The 21,930-nt window shown below is 40.1% G+C and overlaps 1 protein-coding gene and 1 long non-coding RNA gene across 9 annotated transcripts in view; both read left to right on the top strand.

The window, feature by feature from the left end:
- The first annotated feature begins 125 nt into the window (after nucleotides 1-125).
- app (approximated) overlaps nucleotides 126-21,930 on the top strand; it is a 60,604-nt gene continuing 38,799 nt past the window's right edge. For 7 of the 8 annotated variants that reach the window (NM_001259803.2, NM_001144465.2, NM_001144464.2 and 4 more), the window contains exons 1-2: nucleotides 126-312; nucleotides 2,057-2,346. The gene's annotated coding sequence lies outside the window, so the exon portion shown is untranslated. Of the gene's footprint in view, nucleotides 313-1,220; nucleotides 1,376-2,056; nucleotides 2,347-21,930 lie in introns of those variants that run through there. The other variant, NM_001300114.1, reaches the window with a different exon arrangement.
- Nucleotides 20,919-21,457, top strand: lncRNA:CR43991 (long non-coding RNA:CR43991). The gene has a single exon (NR_124899.1). It is a non-coding gene; the product is annotated as a long non-coding RNA:CR43991 (long non-coding RNA).

Genomic DNA, 21,930 nt, shown 5'->3' with positions numbered 1-21,930 from the left:
TAAGCTCTTTAGAAGCATATTAATTTATATATCAAATGTAGTGGTGTCACAAGCACTTGAGCGGCTTAAAAGTGTGTGACCGTATGGCAACAGTAGAACAATCCACATTACAGAGCTCTGTTAGCATTGCAGAAGTGTTTTAACACACCCGAAATTCGGACACACCGTCGTCAGTTTGTTTTCATTTCAACTTTGCGTCGGGTTCACTCCAATTTTCGCACCGGAGGCGCGCATTTCAATTAAATTCGGGAGAGCGCTGAATGCGCACGCTGTTTCCCTAAAAGTTCAAATATTTAAAGACGAAAAACATTGGTAAATTATTTTGGTTATCCTATAAAAAAAATAAAAGATTCGCACTTGTGTTGAAAATACATCGGTAAATCCGATAAATCGCCGGGAAAATATGAAGAGATTTTGGCGCTAAATGTGTTCAAAAACAACTATTAATATAAACGTTTTTAAAATATTGTTGTGTGTAAAAATATAGATTGAAGAATTGACGTTCAAAAGCAAAAGCAAAACAAATCGAAAATCACCGCTTCCACGTATTTCTCAGCTGTCTTTGTCTTTGGCTCTGCCGTCTCTTTTCCACACGTCGCGGCGCCCTCAAGTGTTTGGTTTTGTAATTGCCTTTGCTTCGCGAAACTGTGCTGATTTAAATGTTTTTTTATGTACCGTTCTTAAAGTATTATTTCCCCAAATGCAGTTGAAACATAACAATTGTCGCGTGGCTTTTGCAGCGATGAGCAGAGAGAAAAAAGCAGCCGTGTTTAAATAACAATAGTCATCGCTTATTGTTGTTGCCCCAACTAATTTGAACTGTGCATGTGTGTGCGAGTCTGATTGTGCTTGTGTGAGAAGGCGCGTTGGCGTTTGTTGTTGTTGTTTTTTCTTTGCTCAGCAGCTCAGCACAAAAAATCCGAATGAAAGAAATATTCAGAGAATTTTGAGTTTGTTTCTCGTTCTTCCTGCCAAAGAGAGAGAAGCATAAAAAGAAGCAACAAACAAGACAAAACAATAAAAAAAAATCAAGGGAAACACAACACACATGCAAAGCAACAAAAGAAAAGGCAAATAAAAGAGAGCGAGAGAGCGCGAATTGTGTCAGTGACGCCAAAAAATTTAAAAATATCAATAATGCCCACCAGTGTTTTATTTTCGTTTCGCCAAACGGTTTATAATTAATTAACTGCAACTATATTTAATTGGTTTTGTGTCGGCATAGTTTTTATTGCTCTTTCGATTGTGTTTCCGCTGCATTTGCCGTCGTTCTGCCTTTGCGATTGCGAGACTGTCTTTGCAAATTGTCTTTGCGTCGGCGGGTCGTGACTGGATTCCATTGAATATTTTACAAACAGATGATGCATGTGGTTGTGTACGTATGTTTGTTTGTTTGTCGCCTTTAAAACCACATGTGCTTGGGTTGATTTCCTTAAAAATATGCTCTATAGGAATACAGTTAGTTGCTGCTTTTCGCTTTCTTGACTAGCATTTTTTTTATCGCGTCTAGCTTTCCGGTTTTTCCCTTTTCTCTCCCCTTTTTTTTAGTTCCATCTTGTTATCATCGCTAAAAACCTGTTTTGTTTTGTTTTTTTTTTTTTTTTACTTTTTTTTACCTGGTCTCCGGGTTTTTAAATTCGAAATTACCTCATTTTACACCTCAATCGCGGGGTGCTTTTCATTTAGTCGCTGCGACTAACCCACTAAATTGAATCATTTTTATTTCACCCGGATTTGTAGGTCGTCGAAATGTTGTTACACTTTCGGCGATTTCAAGATATCGCGTAAATATTTATCAGAAACGAAAATTCAGAAGTGTAAATATGCGATTATTGAAATCAAGTCTATAAACATCCACAACTGAGCCACCAAAAATTGTTTATTTTCCTGGAATTTTTACCTGTTTAGGGAAAGCAATAAAATGCGCAAGTAAACATGTAATATATAAATATGAAATATGTATATTTTAATGTACAGCAAATATCCGCAAAATTGACTTATTAATTAAATATAAAACTAGCATTGAAAATATTAAATATTCCAACATTGAAAACAGCACAGTTATAACACCTTAACTACAAAGTAAACTCGACAACCAAATGAAGACAAACCAATATCTACTGTATATTATTTTAAAAACTGTATAATCCACAACTATTTTAACCGAAAATCTGTAAAAAGAAGTCCATTAAACTATATTTTCGTGAAATTAACGCGTGTAATCGAAAAGCATTCGAGTACTTAATCATCATCGAAGGCGAATGTCGAAAAGTGTTCCGAGGTCAATGTTTCTGTTTCTGCTGCTGGCAACTCATCGCCTAAATTAAGTACACAATCTGCAGCGAGGTGAGTTTTATTCAGATATATATATATATATTACATACTACACCCCTGACCCTGGCCCCACTTATTTTGGAGTATTTCGAAATGCCTCCCACTTGTATTTGCTGCCCCATTGAGAGTTACTCGTAACTCCCTCTATATTTGTATATTTACCACTATACCACTATCTGTCTGCGAATCGTGTGAAATTGTGTGAAATACTTGCGATATTGTCGACATTGTGCGATGAGTAAGTTCAATACAAGTGGGCTAAGTACACACACAAAGCAACTTGAATGGAGACGCTAAACATTTTCTACATACTAACTAAAGCAAATACATCAAATGAACTACGCAATTATTTGCCTGGTAATATCAATAGGCTAATTTTTATAGGACTTCAACATTTTCACATCAGCTTTCTTCATGAAAATTTTGAAAACTTGCCTAAACATCGTGAATGCTGATTTACTATCAATGTTGCTATCAATCTCGAACTTTATTAATACTCAGTTTTTATATATGTTTCACTTCTTATCGAATCAAGATTGCCATGTCAGATAACTTACTTAACTTTTCTAGACATTGAACATTATTTTTTAGGTTCAAGGGAGAGTTCTATGTACTTATAAGTAAGGCATTAATTATGTAAATTAATAAATGATGTATCCACAGTATTTATTTGTTAATGCTCGAGCAAATAAAAGTCGTTAATAAATTCCATTTCGCAAATAATGAGCTCAGCAAGCATTTAACTCTTAATTTTTTTTTATTTATCATTCGATTTCTGTTGCGAAAATTGCAATATTCGGTTGATTTACGTTAATTTTGCATCTTTGTTGCCGTCGATAATTAATGCATATTAACTGCACTTAACGCGACATGGCGACAGTATACATAGGTATTCCTTTTGTTCGAATTGTTTTAATAGGTTCATTTCGACACGCGTAATAGAGTTCCCATCGAAGATGCGTTGAATTGCATTGAGTGGCAATTATTAAATTTACTGTAATTGCTAGTTACAATGCAATTAATCAAATCCCCCGAATCGATTGAAATCGAAACCACTTTAACAACTGCAAATCTGATTGTCCAACTGCCTGAGGAGGAGCATCACGCCAATGGCAATCCCATCGAAACTCATCCGAACCAATCCAATCCAATCCAAACCAAACCACATTCAACAATTGCAGAGCTATCTGTCCGTCCGTTTGTCCGTCCGTTGAATATATATAAATTCATTACTCGGCTTTAATTAGTTTCAATTTGCACATGGCATCGAGATATCGACGGGGTCAGAGTTTCTAGAATTTCAACCAATTGTTTGCCGTCCGTTTGCAAAATTATTTTTCATTTTGCGCCATCAAATCGAATGAACAATGTGCAATATTTTGATTCACACAATTTTGGGCCAGAATTCTGGACGGGCGGCTAAAATAAATTAGAAATATGCATGGCCAGTTTAATTGTAAATAACTACTGGACACAAGTGAAACAAAACTATTTAGAAATGTTTGCATTTAATTGTAAGCTAGATGTTCCATTGAAATATTTTGCAATAACTTTGACTCTGATATTTAATCCCGTGCTGCTACAAAGTGGCTTTCGAAATGTTTGCCGTTTGCCAATTGCAGACTTTTGACTTGTGAATTTTTATTACAACCCAACACCCCTGCCCCCTCATCGCCGACTAACATCTGACTGACCCCTGACCTCACTGGACACTCCAGTTTTCCACAGAGAGCTGGAAATTTGCATAACAAAGCCGCTTAGCCCCGAAGTGCCGAGCGGGATATTTTTGTATTCATGATTGATGGGTTGCGGCTTTCCATATATTGTACTTAAACAGATATGGGCTAAATGCATACATGTACAACATTTCGATCTGGACGGCAAGTGCTATATACTTTTATCTCTCCCGCAATTAAACTTAATCACTTGTTCACAATTAGCATGGCAGCTGCGATAACTCCGTGTGTCCGTATGTCCGTATGTCCGTGTGTGTTTATGCCCATTAGTGGGACATAAAAATCCAGTTTTGCCCGAAATGGAAAACAGAATGGAGCCCATTTCAATGCCGACTGCCCGCAAGCACCAGAACATAAAAATCAAATCAAATTACATTACTAATGCGCCGCGTTGTCCGCGACTAGGCCACATTCACGCAGGCATTTGCATTTATTTAGCCAATTTATGCGCTGCAATCCACTAGGAAAATCGCCCATTTCTACGAATTCGTATACCATTCTAAGCCGATTTTTTCCTATATATATAAATATATTTGTTTGTTTTTTTTTTTTGGATTTTCCCCTGGCTTTCTAGCGTTACCTTCGCGTGTGCGTGAATAAAACGACCAGGACTCGAAAAAAAAACAAGCTGAGCTGGTGACTCATGGAAATGTACGACGCGTTGTCCTTTTTCCCGAGGACGACGGCTGTCCCGGTCGTTTTGTGTTGTTTTTATGGCTTGAATCATGCATTTTTTAGCATTCCTGGCATTTTATTGGCTGCCTTTTTTTCCCCTCGAAGCGAATGCGTTTAGCTGGGCGTGGATTTGCTTTTATTAGCGGCTCTCCAAAGGGCGTTTTGTAAACAGCTTTAGCACAGATCATAATACCAAATTCAAACGGTTTTACTACACCGATGGGGACACTTATTTTCAACGCACATTATTGTAAATTTAGCAAGGTTAAGGTCTCAGTTAGTAATTGTTTAAGATGCTCAACAAAAGCCAAGTAACTTGTTCCTTTTGTTTGTACATTTATTCAAAGATAATCGATATAAATCTTGTTTGGTATTAAGCATTGTGTCTTAAGCTTAAATGGTGGATTGGTTTTTGATTCCCCAAAATTGTTTTGACATCATTTGTCGCAATTCATTTATTCAAACCGTTTCATGGCATTTTGGTTGGGAAAATGGTCAATTTTGAGTTTTTTTTAATTCATCTGCGCAACCATCATTCGTAATCTATATCAGGCTGCAAAATATGTGACCTATCCAAACTACTGGCTAGCTCTACTCGATTGATGCCAGCCAATTTACGGAAATCCGGCTGCTAAAAAAAATTGGAAGAAGTGCATTTTTTGTGCACCCAATACTAATGCGCCATGATTTATTAAAAAATCGGCCACTCCACCGCACACATGACCGAATGCCCAAGCGAACTGCTGCTGATTGGGGGAATCGGATCCGGATGCCATCGGTTGAAATGGACAGGGACCATGGACCGAAACCCACTCGACGGCAGGAGCACCACTCGACTATTCATCTAGAGCAGACGGTCCGACAAGTAATCGCCTTAAAATGCAATTTGTTTTGTTGCAATCAACGATTTTTGATGATGACGACGACCACGACGAGAACTGTTCGACCAGGAGGGAGCACTGTGGTAGCCAGAGAGGAGCCTAAGGAGCAGGAGGAGCAGAAGAGGAGCAGAGTGGGTCAGGACCTCTACCATGATGGCGATGATGACGATGATGATGGTGATCGAATGCGAGTTGGGTAACAATTTGCAGCGTGGCCAAATAAATTGGTTGTTATTCGGTCCGAACTCCGCTCTTTACCTCCCCGCGACCTTGCCCCCATCAGCCCCTCTACAAAAAAAAATATATGATGGAGATGAAAACAAAATTCGTAGGATGCTTCTGGTTTTTTTTACGAGGCCCCCACACTTGGCCCAAACGCTTGGCTGCCATCCTGATGCACGGCCATGGCAATGCGGTTCGAGCGACAGCCTCCCAAAATGCCCAAAATGATGGACAGATGGATGGTTGGATGGATTGATGGTTGGAGGGTACCTGAATGACCGGCCAATGAAATGAATGAATCACTAGCTGTGGGAAACCCTCACCTAACCTCTGAGCAAAAATGCAACGCACACAGGCTGTTTTGTTTGAAAAAAGTGGGAAACACTAAAGTATGCAGGTACCCATTCGTTCTCGTTAGCCAGGCAAATTGGCATAGAAACTCATTCGGCACGAGTGACGATTAACTTTTAATTCAACACGTCATAGAAATGGCGATTATAAATTATACACATTTTTTAGGTGCTTTCAAGTAAAGGTTTCCACCTGATAAGGCGAATCTGAAAGACGTCATTGACGCTCATAAGTAAAATCGAATATGTTCACTTTTCTATTGATTAAGTTTAAGTTTGGGGTTGAAGTGAAATATAAACGTTTAATGTTAAATTTAAGAATTTGTTGAGAAAAACACCATATTAATAAGCATTGTGTATTCAAAAGAGTGTATATCGAAGTAAAGTCATAAGTAATTTTATGATGAAAGATAAGAAAATGACTTTAACAGACGTTTGCATTGGTTGATAGCGCAGATTTCCGAAGTCAGGCAGATTGTGTTTATCAATTTAATTAAGATAGCAGCAGACGCAAAGTAAAAAAATATCATTAAAGTATCTACAGACGGGAATAATTGAAATGTTTACAGCGTCGAACGGTGATTGCACACCTTTGTTTGTCGCCCCTTTGAGTTGCGAGTTACGAGGGTCTCTTGGCCAGTTTCAGCTGGAATGCCACCCTTTTTGCCCTCCCACCCCTCGCCCCACGTTGCATAGTTTATTGCGTGTTTTCCAGTAACAGATTTGTTTGCGTTCCCTTTGTTTGTTTGCTCAATCCCCTGTGTTCCCGCTGCATTTCTTTCCTGGCCGCCGTGAACTATTTTATTTGCCTGCACGTATCAGAAGCGTGTTTCAATTTGCACAAAAATTCACATGTCGATTGCTGCTCCATCCATCCGTCTATCTGAGATTGATTTCTCGCACGGGTATTTGTCTGTCCTGCCTCCCGGTCCATCTTTCTATCCATGGTCCTATCTATTGGTTTGCCCGACTGACTGTCTTTCCACTTGCGCTCGGTTGCCAGCCCAACGCCGCGTATACGCGTATACGAACTTCCCCTTTTGCATATTTCTGCATACGCCATGTGTGCATTACATGTTCTACAGTCGGGCCTCGTTTAGTCGAATTTACATTTATTTAAGAAAATTCAATTTAACGAATGAATAAAAAACTAAAACTTTTTTATCTAGGCACTTGCCCTTTTTGATTTTGGAAAATCAAAATATTGATAGTTCACTTTTTCATACAAAAATGTTTTTTATCTGTATTTTTTAATGGATATTTATAAATTATTCGTTTGGCAACTGAACGAATGCTTTTGCGCTTTAAGCGGTTTCTATGAGGCAATATTTGAATCAGAAAAGTGCTTATCAAGTCCATTGCGGATATACAAATATATTAAAAAAAATCGGAATCCAAAGTTGTTTCTTCTCAGTTCAAGTACAATTATTAATAAATATCACTTCCTTAAAATTTGATTAGTATTTTATCAATTTGTTCAATTTATGCAGTTTCGTCTGTACTTTAAATTCGAGAGCATTGTTGAGCAAACATTTTGTTACCAGCTGTCTCCTGGCTGAACTGACTCCTGTCGCTCTATGATATGTGCATATGCATTTATTTCGAGTCCTCGACAAATGGCAATTGATTAACTCGTTTTCCGCTTTCGACACTTGGCCATCGTCGTCTGTCCAACCAATGGCCATGGTGCCCATGGTGTCCACGGTGCCCCAGGTACGTACGTGCCCCATTCACATCGTCAGATGGTCTGATATTGCGATAGTGCGATATTACGATAGAGCGAGTGTATAAACACCATGCTTATCGGCAGTGCTGATAATCGCACCCACACCCACCACGATATATGGGTTCCGTATTCGCCGAGGGACCGTAGACCATATCGGGCATTGAATGAGATGACCCTCCGCCCCACTGGCCCCAAAATGCCACCGCTCTTTGTGCTCGGCTCTGTGCTTTTTTTCGCTGTTATTTCAACAATTTGCTGATTAGATTTCATTTTGTGCTCACCCTCGTTTCTTTTTTTTTTGTTTTGTTTTCCTCCTCAAGAGAGAAAGTTGATTTTGTGCGCCGAGAGTTTCTTAATTGAAATAATTTAGTAGTGCAATTTCCAAGAGTTTTTCATTTTTCTTTTCATTTTCGCTCAGAGCTTGCCTATTTTACCTACGGCCTTTGTGTCTGGCTGCTTCATTCTTTTGGTCGTTTATCTTGTTTACCTTGCCGCACCCACAAAGTTAAAGGAAAATCTGAGCATTGAATACACGCTGTGACGTAGATGTAAATGTGTAGATGTGGATGTGGAGGAAAGCTGTCTCAGTCATCGGTAACTAATCAGTGCCAGAATTAAGTTGACAAAATGCCATGACCAGGCACAAAGCAGAGCTGCGATAAGCCGCTTTTATGTGGCAGTTAGTCAGTAACCCCCGTCGACTTGGGTCGCCAATTCCAAGACCCATTTGCAGTATACAACACTCGGAAAATGTTAATCAATTTGCCGGCAGCAAATACATTTTGATTAATGGCCATAAACATTCTAAAGCACGACACACAATGCTTCGGAAATATAAAGTACTTGCCAGAAATAAATTTTTAATATTTCTTTTTATCATTAAGCATTAACGTTTCTACTTACATAAGTTATTTGAAAAATTATTACAAAATTGTATAATTAATTTGCAATTAATTTACGCTAATTTGTTTAAAATTACACAAAAAGTGTTCATGAATAAATAATGCACTTTTTAATTGACCTCACTCTGAACTATGCAAATGGTCAACAAATACTGACAGATATTAATAAATTATAAATTAAAATTACTTCAATAGATCTGAGCGGAAAGTAGTGAATATTTTACGCCCTATCATGGCGACTATGTTAATGTCCTGGGACACTGCATCCTTGTGCTTCCTGCCGCTGTCGGTATCCGATAAATCTAATCTAATCTCGGACCACTCACTTGACGCACAGAGCACTCACGCTCTGGCATATGATTAAATATCTATTAGCTGCCATAAATGGAACGTATGTTTTGTGCAAATTATGCAGCAATTGCCCGACAAGCTGAGCCTGACTGAGCTCCACCGGATTTGAGCCAACGAAATTGGCCAACTCGTCTCCAGGAATCCTATCATTCATGTTCCAAACGACATGAGCGATTACGTCGGCACATGGGCGGGAAAATGGGTTCTCACAGTGAAGTCGGGTTGGTTGGATGATGGCTCCTTGATAAGCAAGACAAATGTGCTGGTTGAAATCTATAAAAGCCATGTATTCCATAAAGCTGTGTGTTTTGGTTCACCAGTACCCAGTATAACCGACGTGCATGCACATCATAAAGCATACGTTTCGAACCGGGATGTTCTGCTAAGTCAGCACAGAGCCCATCCTGCGTATACGCAATATTTCGCCGGCTTAGTAGAGTCGGCATGCAGCATGCCGATGATATAGAAGAACATGGCACACGTAGACAAAAAATGACAGGAGAAGTCCTAATCGATTTTTGATTTGTTTGTTATGTAAAAGAATTGACTTTTTAGGTCAAAATTTTAATAAATATTCCTATTACTATTGCCAAAAGCTTCGAAAAGCTAAATACAAATTAGTTGAAAATGATTTAATCTTATGCCTGCGATATCTTAATCATATGTTGTAGTGCCTAATAAATTATTATATTATTATATTTTTAAAACCTATTTGGTAAGTAAAAACGATACCACTTTTTCTGCCTGTGCATTGGAAAAACCAAAGCTAAAACTGAAGCCAAAGATTGGCTGTCGCTGTCATGGTTTATTAAATTTATGTTATGACATTTTCTAATGCATATTTTGCCGGAGCTGTGTGCGTGCCTGAAATATTTTCTAGCCCGTATCGAGCGGTCTCCTATAATGTCCTGACATACTTGTGTCACAGTCAGGACGAAAATTCGGGTGGCAAGAGGGAAGAGGAGTTGAGTGGGTAGGTGGGATGGGTAGTCACCTGAACTCTGATGTTACTTGAAAGTTGGCTCAACTATTTCTCTAGTGTTGTGATTTTCCGTTGTCACAGCGAGTGGAAGGTGCCACTAGCTGAGCAACTTTTGCGCTATGCCAACCATTCCAACTTCCTACTTTTCACTTTATATCTGTCTTTTTTCGCTTTTTTCTCGTTTGAGAACTTGGCCTGACAAACATTTTCATTCCAGGCGAGAGCAACTGGAATGCATTTGGCCTGGTATTCATTCCCCTTTTCATTTTCATTTTATTTCAACGCGGCCACCTTTAAGTTTCGCCCTCCACCCCCCGAGGCTTCAAGGCAAATATTTGCGCCCTCCGATTGAGTCATCGAAAGTCAAACATTTAGCTCGCTGGCTTCGTTTAGCTGCGATTCATTCTTCACTTCACTTCGATTCGTTTCGTTTCGATTTCAATTTGCCAGGGCGCAAATTGTCCATGGCCAGTTGACAGTCGACCATCGACTGAGGCGTTCGTTCGTCAATCTCTTACACGCTTTTCCGCCGGCCATCATTTTCCACTGCCCCCACGCAGAACTTTTCTGGCTTTCGGAAAACGCACATTCATATCCACGCACACTGGCCTGGCATTGTGTGCGTTCTGGCCATTATGTGTGCATTTTCACTAGTCTGCCTTTGTTTGCCTGATGCGTCTTTATGCTTTTATACCGTTTATCGCTATGAAAATAGGTGTATGACCGATACACTATATTCACTATTTACCTTTTTGAAATCCTATAGTAAATGTAGTATTTCTTGACTGAAATTATTTAAGAAAATATAAATAGATGCGATTTAATTTAAATGAAATGCAAAATAGTTTCAGGGAGAATTCTATAGATTTGCCAATTAGTTGCATTGCTTGCGTTTCTTAATAAAAATCCAATTAGAAGGTATCCCATAGTCGGTACACCATCGTTTTAGTTACCTCTTCTCATTTCCTTTTGTTCGCCGTCGTTGACCACATTTAGTCGTTGTGTGCCTGTGGCTGAGGATCACATCCTGCCGTCGTTACTGAGAGTTCATAAGGTACTGCCCCCCGGATCCCCAACCTCTACGGGCACCTTTCTCCTCCCACTCCACCTCCGACCACCACCAATCTTTTTTCCGTCGGCAGTTCCTTCTTCATCTCATCCGCAGACTGCGGGCCATTGTTCACTAATTTTGTCACGTTTGCAGCTTTTGTTAGCAGTACTTTGCCATCTTTCACTTACTTTTCTATACTTCTACGCCTGCCATTGGCTTGATGGTAGAGGTTAGAGGGGAGTGAGGATGGTGGGGCAGCGGTTGACCTTCCCCACTGCCTTATTCCACCACCCACAGCTGTTCACCCACCGAACGAAACTATGCCTTTGGGCTTGTTTGTTTGATTGAATCTTTCTGGGCGATTTGCTTTTGCTGCACTCGCTCTAGGCTGTTTTTCTTCAGCTTTGGCAGGAAGCAGCTTTCGGTTTTCTCCATTTTCCGGAGGATTGCTTTAAGTACTTCCCACACTACAGAGAACAAAAAAAAAATTGTTAAATATTTGTTAATAACGGATTGTATTACCACCTTGAGATTTAATGCATCAGCACCTCATTGCCGCAATCAAATGTTTACTGATTCTTAATTATGATGAACTTTAACGACATATATCGTATACTCTCATTGCCCCGATTCATTCACATTTCTATAAACATAATCGCTGTTTTAAAACTACGATAATATTTTTATTTATTTCTCGGAAGTGAATGAAACTCCAATTGACTGATTTGCTTCTTTTTTTTTGGTCCATCAACTGTAATTTGCTTGGCTTAACTGCGGCGAAGGTAGGCAAGAGGAACATCCTGCCCTGCCCACAAACGATATGCAAACATCCTGGTGTGCCACATGCCACCTGGTTGGTTTTGTGCAAAAAGTTTATCCTTACGAGGAGGTCAGCACGTGACTCGCCTGCCCCGCTAAGCATGCTGCACATTTTTGTCGGAGGCTTTCTCGTCAGGTTTTCCATTCCATTCCTTTGCTTTTTTTTTTTGAGGTATTCCCACATTTTTTTTTTTTGCTGATGCCATGTGCTCGAAAATACATACTTTTAAGCGCATGTTTTGAATATTCGTGGCATATTTGGTTGGTGGATGGTGGGGTGTGGGGGGAGGGGTAGATCCTGTTCCTGGGTAGAATCTACGCAGCTTATCTACATGCTCGCTCCCCCACGAATGGCCTGCCATCATCATAGCTATAAGTATTTTTGCACAATTTTCCGCTGCCACAGCGCCACTTTCCCCACTTTCCTTCCTTCGACTTTTTTCTCAGCTTTTTGGCGCTGTCGCGGGGCCTTTACATCTTTTTAATGTTGAAAAGCTTTACTCACTTCCGTTGCCAGCGGAGCCAGGAAGCGGAAGTTTAACTTTTGTTAAAATTTTTAGTGATTCGTGAGGCGCAGACATTTGCCTGCCGACTACTGGCATTGCTGCTAGTGTTCCCATTTTATTATTCACTGTCATCACTTTTATCTGCGAAGAAGTTTGAAAGTAGCCTAGTTTAGTTTTAGACTTCCTTTTGAGATTGTAAAAATGTGGAAAATACTCAGAGACCTTGCAATGCTTTGATTAATAACCTAAAGGGATTAGCAGGATTTATTGTAGCCAGTTTAATATTTAAAAATAGAAAATACTTAAATGCAGTCTAAAAGTAGTTAAGGATTTGTGTTGTACTACAAATTAGTTCATCAACTTAAGTTCAGTTTGATTTCGTTTTTAGAAATAAAGAAGTTTCTGAAAAACATACGAACAAAATCTGTTACTCCTGTTTTTGTGCAATTGTTATTGGCACTTTTACTGTACAGCAACACGATAGCTTCTGTGTTATAAGACTCTTTATCAAAACTTTATTTAGCAGCGAATCCATAAACTATCTATGTTATTGTGTGTCGAGTTCGAACTGCTGGTAGATGGTTTCCTGGCCCGTTTCCTCCCGTTGACCCGCCCATCGGAAAGGCTTTCTTTTGCTTTTTTGCGGGCCATGCCATAGTTTTTAAGCCCCTGGACTTAAGTAGTTTTCAGCACATTTCGAAATCATCTCCACTTCGGTAGCTGCCACTGATTTGGCCGGCACTGACCTGCTTATAACTTTTCCAACGTGGAAACGTGGCAACGAGGCAACGAGGCAACGCCCGATTCCCCATTGAATTTTCCACACGGCAAAGTTCCTGTTACCGGCTCGCAAAAGTTGCAAAAGTCGGCAAACAGCCAAACTAACAAACCGGCAGAAAGGCAGCAGAGGGCTCCTAACTATTATTATTATTATTATTATATCAGCCATGTTCGATGCGTGTGCAATCCGCTGCCGCCTCCTTTGCCTGGAAAATCTTGTGGGGATTTCGGCGGAACCTTTTAGCTCTTAAACAAAAGTAGCTGCAGATTTGGCGTGAACTCCTGATGATTGCGTGCAGCACGACGACGGTCATGGCTTTTAGCGTTGCATGTTGTTGCAGCCGGGGAGTCACGCCCTCACACAGATACTCACGTACACAAGGGTACGCCCCCACACACCCACACACACACACAGACAGGCACACATGGCTATCGGAAATGCATTTTCAGTGGCCGTCAAGAAGGCAAGAGAAAGCCATTTCACTTTATTTTACGAGCATTTATTGCGCGCCCACGACGTAACCGTTTTATTTCCCTCTAGCCGTTTCAATTTTCGCGGAGTTAAGTGTAATCACAGCGGATGTGGTCCTGGACGTTCTTATGGGTATGGTTCACTCGGAACTCTCGCCAAACTTCAACCAATTTTAAGATCTCCCTGTCCGCGAAAATCCCCCTCTGTCGATTGCAAATCAATGTTTCATGCGATTTAAATGCATCGCTTTGGTGCTATGGGTTTTCAAGTTATTTGCATGGGTCCAAGAAATGTGATAATTAAATAAGCAAACAAATATTTAAATAAAAATCAGTAACTTAATAAAAAAAAAAATAAAATAAGTAATATTTGAATAAAAAATAATAATGCTTGGTATAACAGCATAATAAATAATAATAATTTTTATTTGATTTGCAGCCACTAAAAATCACTAGATTCTTTGTTCACATTTTGAGTTTTTGTCTGTTTCCTGGCCAAAAAGCAACGAACCGCACCAGTTATAGCCGCCAGCTTTAGCCATCACAATCTTATGCCCCTGGCGATGACATCACGACGTCGCTACGCAGTAAAAGCATTATGGCAAATTGTTTTAAGCTGTGCGAAAATGCCATCAAAATCAGTTGACTATGCAAAGCAGAGGGATGATATCAGTGCAGGAAGGGGAAACCCACAGGAAGCGAAGTCTAGTCAAGGGAATGGAATGGAGTGGATTGGATGGAATGGTATGGAAGGGGCAGGACATTTGTTGCCATGGCTGGCTATTGCATTTTATGGCATGTGCTGCATGTCAGCAGCCAATGTTGTGGTCGTTCGGAAAAGGCAAACGATTTCTTTAGCTCCGGCTCCAGCTTTTCCTTTGGCCGTAACTTGGTCGAGTCTCGAAGGAGCCGCCGCCAGTGGTCATACTCGTGGTCCTTCTCTGGTCTCCATAACCACCATACTGCGTCACCCACAAAAGCAACAGCTTAGGGAACAGATGCCACCCATTTTCCACCGTCTGCTGAATGCTTACTGTTTGACTCCCAGGGATTTGTAAACATATGCGGGGGATGCCCGAAGGAAGCGGTTTTGGATGTGCAACAAAACTAATTTGATTGTCATGCAGCTGGACATAAAAGAAAAGGATAAGGCAGCCCAGAGCATGACAAATTGCACATTTTCATGCTTTATGTACTCGGGATGTGGTATCATAACTTTCAGCAAAAAGGGGGATTAATCAATAAATGGAAAAAAGAAATCACAATGCCAAACAAAAACAGAAGTCTTTGCAAATATTCCTAAATTAAATAAGAAAGCAAGAAATTGCCAAGTCTCTAAGCTTATTTAATGTGAATACATGGTTAATGAACTTTATAAATCAAGGATACTAAGCCTTGCTTTTAACATTATTCAGAACTATATATTACTCATATCTCTTTTCAGCCTAATGAAATGCAACTTTTTGCTGGCCAACACTCAACTACTTAGCCTGGTTATAAATTTTTAAAATATTTTCGAGCTGAGTATTCGCTTTCCTGTGAAAACTGAATTGCTGCGCTCTGCTGTAGAGTAAAAACGGAAATTATAGCCTTATTTGTTATTTAAATCTCGCTTTCCTCAAATGTTTTTTTTTTATCTAATTTCCGTTATCAGTCGAGCTCGACCTGCTGCTTTTGCTCTTTTTTACCGAGTTATCCACCTGTCGCCATGAATAAGTGACTCCTCCGCTCGAGTTTCAATTTAAATTGCACAAATTCTGCGCATCAACTTGAGAGCCCCTCGAGATCTCGACTCTGAGGTCTGTGGGCCCGCAGTGGTTCACGCGATCTGCTTTTTATTTTCTCGCATTGTTTGTGCGGCCCTTCAACAAGCACCACCCATTGGGTTTCCCACGCCCATTCTCACCCACCACCCATCGCCACCCAGCTGCGTGTGAAATCGCGCGGCTGCTGACACTTTTCTTTCCTCTCAACCCTTTACCTTCGTTTACCTACGCCGTATGCATAATTTAATGCAAATAATGCACTTGTTTCGTTTCGTTTCATTTCACTTCACATGTTGCCTTAAACACTCGCCCTTCCCCTGGAGATGAAAATGCGGAAAAAAGGGGCGTGTCAAGGGAATATACCTGTATATATATATATATATATATCTATCCAACTGACGGACTGACAAGGCGGGCAAAGTGCACAACTTCATTTCACATTAATGCAGTCGCTTTAACTGAATTCGTCGGCTGGCTGTCTGCAAATTTATGCAAGAGAAAATATTTTCAACTGTGGTAGCCAACTAAAAAATACAAAAATATATATTCGAAAAAACACCTTAAATAAACACGTATTTTTGTAATATTTTCCATTGATTATTCTCTTGGAAAATTGACGATTTAATTGAATGAAAATGGTTATTTAATTGAAATGACAATATTTATTATTTTATTCTGCACATAATAAAATATAGTGATTTGTAAAAATATATAATTTATTTAAAAATGTTATTCTTAAAAATTAATTTCGAATTTGCCAAGGTCTAGTTAAGTCTGTCAATATTAAAAAGAAAATGAAATCCATAAACTTGACATACAAATAACTTTTTGATTTATGGCTAACAATAACGTTCTTTATGCTTAAATCGTAGACTTAAAGGCCGTAAAGCATTTTTATTACCTTGATAAACACTCCTCATAAAAAGAAATCTTATTACTTTCAATTTCGAAATCCAAGTGAAAATGCAGCCGGGGAATTTAAAGTTGGGACTCACTGCGGATGTGGCTCTGGCATACGGTTGCTGTTTTCATATAATTTTCTGCATGCACTCGCGTTTATTTAGCATATTTTTCCGCGGTAGCCTTGCACATCAGTTGGGTCGTGAAAATGCAAAGGAAAGGCGACGCCGTAAACTTAATTTCCGCCTGACGACGCCGCCGCCGCTCGGCAGCTCCGTTTTTAATTCCTTTCGGTTGCCTCGGCATTTTCCGCTTTTCCCAGTGTTATTTGTTGTTTGTTGCTCTCATTTGTTGTGCTGTTTTGCAGCCATAGTCTTAACAACTTGTAGCTCTCCGCCAACCCATTCCATTTTCCGTACGCGGCAACGCGTCTCATTTCAATTTAATTTCCCTCTCGAAATGCGCTCACGTAGCCAGGCGTCTGTGGCATTTGCCATTTGTGGTTACACTTTCAACTGCGAAGCAATTTTCATCATCATCATCATCTGTCGCTCCTTGTGTTGCATTGCACTTTTTTTTTTTTGGCGTAAGAAGAGAAGGCATTTAATGAGGGGAAATTACTTTTCCTAACTGGCCAGGCTAATTGTTCCAATTCAAGACTGTTTTTCCTGTCGGAAATTAGGTTGAGAATTTTCCAGAGTGCCACTCTCAAATCGCAAGTGTCTTGTTTTGTTGTTTACGGCTAACGATTTACGTATTTTGCTGTGCTGAATTATTTATGCGTTGCGTCCAAATGTCTGTATGGCACACGCGGCGTATGCGCAATTTGCACAGTTTATTACCGGTATTCTTATAATTGACTTTGGCATTCGCCGCCTTCAGCATCATCATCACCATCGCCATTACTCATACGCCAGATGGGCCGGCAATTAAAATCGTTTGAGCAAGGTGAATGAGGCGGGTTTAAGGGGACAAAGACGAGTTAATTAAACCGCAATATTTGCATATTTCTTTCATTACTCCTCCGGCCGAAGTAAGGACGCATCTGGCGATGAGTGGCTACCCCAACTACCTATCTACCTGCCCCAAAATCCACATTCACCCAAAATGGCAAACAGTCACGCTTGCTTAACTCACATATGCGGGTGAGAGAGGGGTGCGCGCAAAGTTTATTGCTCAATTTCCCAAAAACTTTTCGCCAAGTAACCAACCTGCTTTCGGCTTGCTATTCCCGGAAAAGCAGGAGGCTGCAGCGGAAGGCATTACCACCAAAAGCCCACGCACATCGAGTTAACATGCAAATTTCAGATACTTTCGCAAACTGGATTTTGCCAGCCTAGAAACCTAGAGAAGAATCCTTCGGCTGCGAATTCTCCGGAGATAGCCGAAGGCGCTGTAAACGCTGATAAGCCGCGACAATGTTTGAACACTTGCTGTGTCGTGTCAATGACTTTTACGTGCTAGCCAGATTTTTATTAGCGCAACTTTGTGCCCCATAAGCATGTTACTTAGTCATGGTGGGGGAGAAAAAAAATAAAAGAATTTGCATTAAAATTGTTTGAGTTTCGTAATTTTTGTAACGAGACCTGGGGAATTCTTTGGATATTTCGTGTAAAAATATTTATAATATTAATAAACGAAATAGGATCGTGGTAACTTCGATCCAAATAATTAGAATCTCAGTTCATTTAATATCAAAACAATCGAAATTTACTCAATTTTAATATACTTTTTATTGAAATTATAATTCATTGATATTGTATTGACTATTTGATTTTTAATTGTGAGAACATGAAATTGATTTAATTAAATGCTGGGAAATTTTAGATAGTTAGTGAAAGGAAAGTTTAGTATTGTTGCAACTAACAAACAACTTTTGTAATTCTAGTAATTCATTATCTAGTATTCAACATTTAAGAACAATTGAAATTTTATAAATATTTAATTAAAGTTCTCTTTCTGTTTCAGGTAATTAAAATGGAATATTAAAAACCGTCTTACAGTCGCTTGAATTTAATGAATTAATGTGGTGAGAACAAAATAAGATCAATTAATACTGGATCGGTCAAATCAGTCAAATTGGACTGCCAATTCATACTTAAAAATTAAAACAATAAATGTTGCGAATAATTAAAAGTCGCATTCAACTTGTGATCCCATTTCAATGATCCCACTTTTATTAAGCGGAAATACATAATGTCAAAGGGCAGGTATTAAATTAAAATTATTATTTATCTAACCCCCAAAGAAGTCAAGCAGCCATGGCGATAATAATTTATAACTTTAACCTTGGGCCAGAAAATAGACGCTGCAGGTTTCCGAGATTCCTTTCGGGGTTGGCCACCTTACGGAGCCTCGCCAATTTTCTGGGCGCTGCAGTGTCCACTGTGATTTACAGCCATGCCTGCCTGCAATGACCTGGCCGCCTCTTTGTGGCCCCGCCCCTTTTCAATTCGACCCCCTCCCCCAGCTTCGTTCTTTCGTCCTTTTTACCCCCCAAGCACAACTTCCGGGGCAAACGTGCGCAAAAAGTTTCCGATTCTGACCGCCGACCGCAACAAGGACATTTATGTTTTGCTGCAGGCCAATGTTATTCTTCCTGTTCATGTTTTTGTTTTTGGTTTTGGGCTTGTGTTGGTATTTGTTTGGGTCCTGCAGCCCAGAAAGGCCGCAATTACACAAGAGCGTTATGCGCTGCTCTGTTTCAAGAATTCTATTTACCTTGAGCAAAATAAGCCGACGTAGTTGAGGGTCCTGCTCGCAAATATTTCGTTATTTAATTTTGTGTGGGTAATTCCATGTTTGGGCCGTAGACGTTGTCGAAACTGTGGCTGCACAGCGCCATTAGGGATTTCCTTTGTCGATGATGCCAAGAATGTGTTGACGATGTGCTATCCCATATTCTCTGGGTATTAATTGAGCCAAAGAATGTTTGTGAGATACATTTAACTACAGAAAGATAGAAAAGATGTGCGTAGCTTAATGAACTGTTGGCTGTAACTGTAAGTAATTTTGTACTATTCTTTTAAATAAAATATTACAAAAATTTTATATTCCTTAAAAGCGCTTTCCATGTTTAAAGCATGAACAAAATGTCAAATTACAGAAATTCTCATTAAACATTCTATTGTCTTGTAAAACTTGTTGGGCCTAACTCCCACTCCTGATTAAAGATTCAATTAAAGCCCCATCTTTTGCAACATAAAACGCCATTGAATTTTAAGCCAAGCGTAACTTGAGATATATTCTCCAGTGAAGCTTCTAATTTGGACTGTCGAAATGAATGGGGTCTTCTGCTGCCATTTCCCATTTTTATTTATTGACGTCTTATTTATGGACCCGGGCCATTCACTTCGACCTGGCTGAGGAGCCGAAAGGTTTGTGCGTGCCAGAAGCTGTTAATGAGCCAAGTACTCGGCCAACACACTTGGCCCTAATCCACTCAATGCCAGACATATCCTTCGTCCTCGATTCCGTTCGCCTGCTCTAGAAGTGAGTATTGCGAGTATTGGATATCCAACAGCTAAGCCATTTGATTAGCTATCGATGAGTAATTCCAATTTCAATAGTTGGATTTTCAGGCTGGACCAGGAGCAGGAGTAATCCCACCCTCCTAAACCAATTTGCTGGTCGTCTGACAAATATATACCCAGACTTACTAGAAATTGGCCGCAAAATGCTGAATGCTGGCCAGTTGTTCATTTGAGGTCCCAAACTCCTCTACCACTACCACTTTCCTTTCCAATTCCAATTGCAAGTTTCAAGTTCGGTTGTGTTTTTGTACAACTGTAGAATTTTATAGAACAAAATTAAACACTGCACGTACGGCTGGACCCTTCTTGTTTGTATTTTTATTTGCTTGGGTTTATTTTCTGAACTTGCACTCGCCATCGGCATCCCTTTGCTCCACTTGCAGTTTAATTTGTACATCGATAAATTTTTTGAGCTGTCAGGATACCCACACACACACACACACACACACACACACAAACACTCGAGTGTGTGTGTGTTGGCCAAATAACCATAAATCGCCAGCTTGCCGTGCGATTGTCGCTTTGAAATATCGTTTAACTTGGTCGGGGCCGTAAACTGGATCCTGAAACGCCGAAAGGATTTATCCTCGGCCACTAAATGCGCGCAGGCATTTCGCTAATTAGCCGGCCATTAAAAAATATGTAAGCTCTGTTTCTGCATTTTCTGCTCCTGCTGCTTTTGCTGCTGCTTCTGCTGTTTCCATTTCCATTTCCATTCATAATTTGCGCAGTGGTCCGGACATTAATCAACTTGGCCGAGACCGAAAAGTCTGTCAATAGCAGACCCATCCTTCAATTCCGTTTCCATGGATACAAAAATATATATATAAATCCGCCCCTATTATGCGCTAAGCGAACAATGAAAGTTTTGAATCAATTCAAGTTGTCCAAAGTTAAATCCGCGCACTGCATCGCCAGCTTTGCACTCAATTAAGTGACTTGTGCCCGGAGTTGCTGCAAGTGCGTGATGAAGGCGGCTTCTTTGCCAGTTTACCAGCAACAGCTAAGGAAAAACAATTTTCTCGCTCAGCACAAATGGGTGAAAGATGGAAAGATGGAAGGAAGGAAAATCGAGAAGCGAAAATATAAAGCAAGCAAATCCACTTCAATGGGGAAACAAGAAAAACAAGCAACAACGACGGTAGCAACTTGAGTGCCAACAATTGAAGCAGCTGGCCCGTCAAAAGTTGCCACTTTCTTGGCACTGTCCTTGCGCCCAGAACTCCCAGCTCTACCCATTTCCATCACCATCATCTGTGCCCCCATCCGATCCCCATCCGACGCCCAATCCTCACCAGCACACGTGAGCTGGCAAAGTTTTAGTGGCATTTTACCACTTTTGCCCCGACTTCCGCCTGATTGACTTGCATCGAGTTGACTTAGCACTGCTTCTTCTTCACGGCATTTTCTTTATTGGCCAGCATCGATAGATAGATAGATCCACACCAGCTAGCTCTTGGCATTGGCTGCGTAAACTAATTTTCCATGTCGTCACTCGATTGTTTTAAAAGCCAACTTTACTTTGTTGACAATCACACACTCACACCCACATACGTATGTGGCCATGGTAAAACATTTAAGCCTTTCAATTGGCCGTGCTGAGATGCAATTTGTCAATGGGAATGGAATGCCAACGGCCCTTCGGGCCATTGCATCCAACTGTTCGATGACTAATGCAGTTTTTGTGTTGCGTGTAAACTCCTGGACAGAAGATGATTTTCGCTTCTGTTGGATCAAGCTTCATGCAACGTGGAGGCAGCAATGGAATTCAACTTTATACCTTTGAATTTAATTTTTGTCTTAATTTTATGTAGAATTTTGCTAAGAGTAGCTTTCTAGTTTGTCGAGCTCACAATGCATCCTCATAGCTAACAGAAAGGTCCCTATTAAAAGCCAATATTGATATTGAGTAAATAGGCATTAGTAGCTGTTGTAATCTCTCAAA

The sequence above is a fragment of the Drosophila melanogaster genome, chromosome 3L (genome assembly GCF_000001215.4).
Source record: "Drosophila melanogaster chromosome 3L".
Classification (NCBI taxonomy): Eukaryota; Metazoa; Arthropoda; class Insecta; order Diptera; family Drosophilidae; genus Drosophila; species Drosophila melanogaster.
The sequence above is the reverse complement of the archived record's forward strand: the minus strand, read 5'-3'. Positions and strand labels throughout refer to the sequence as shown.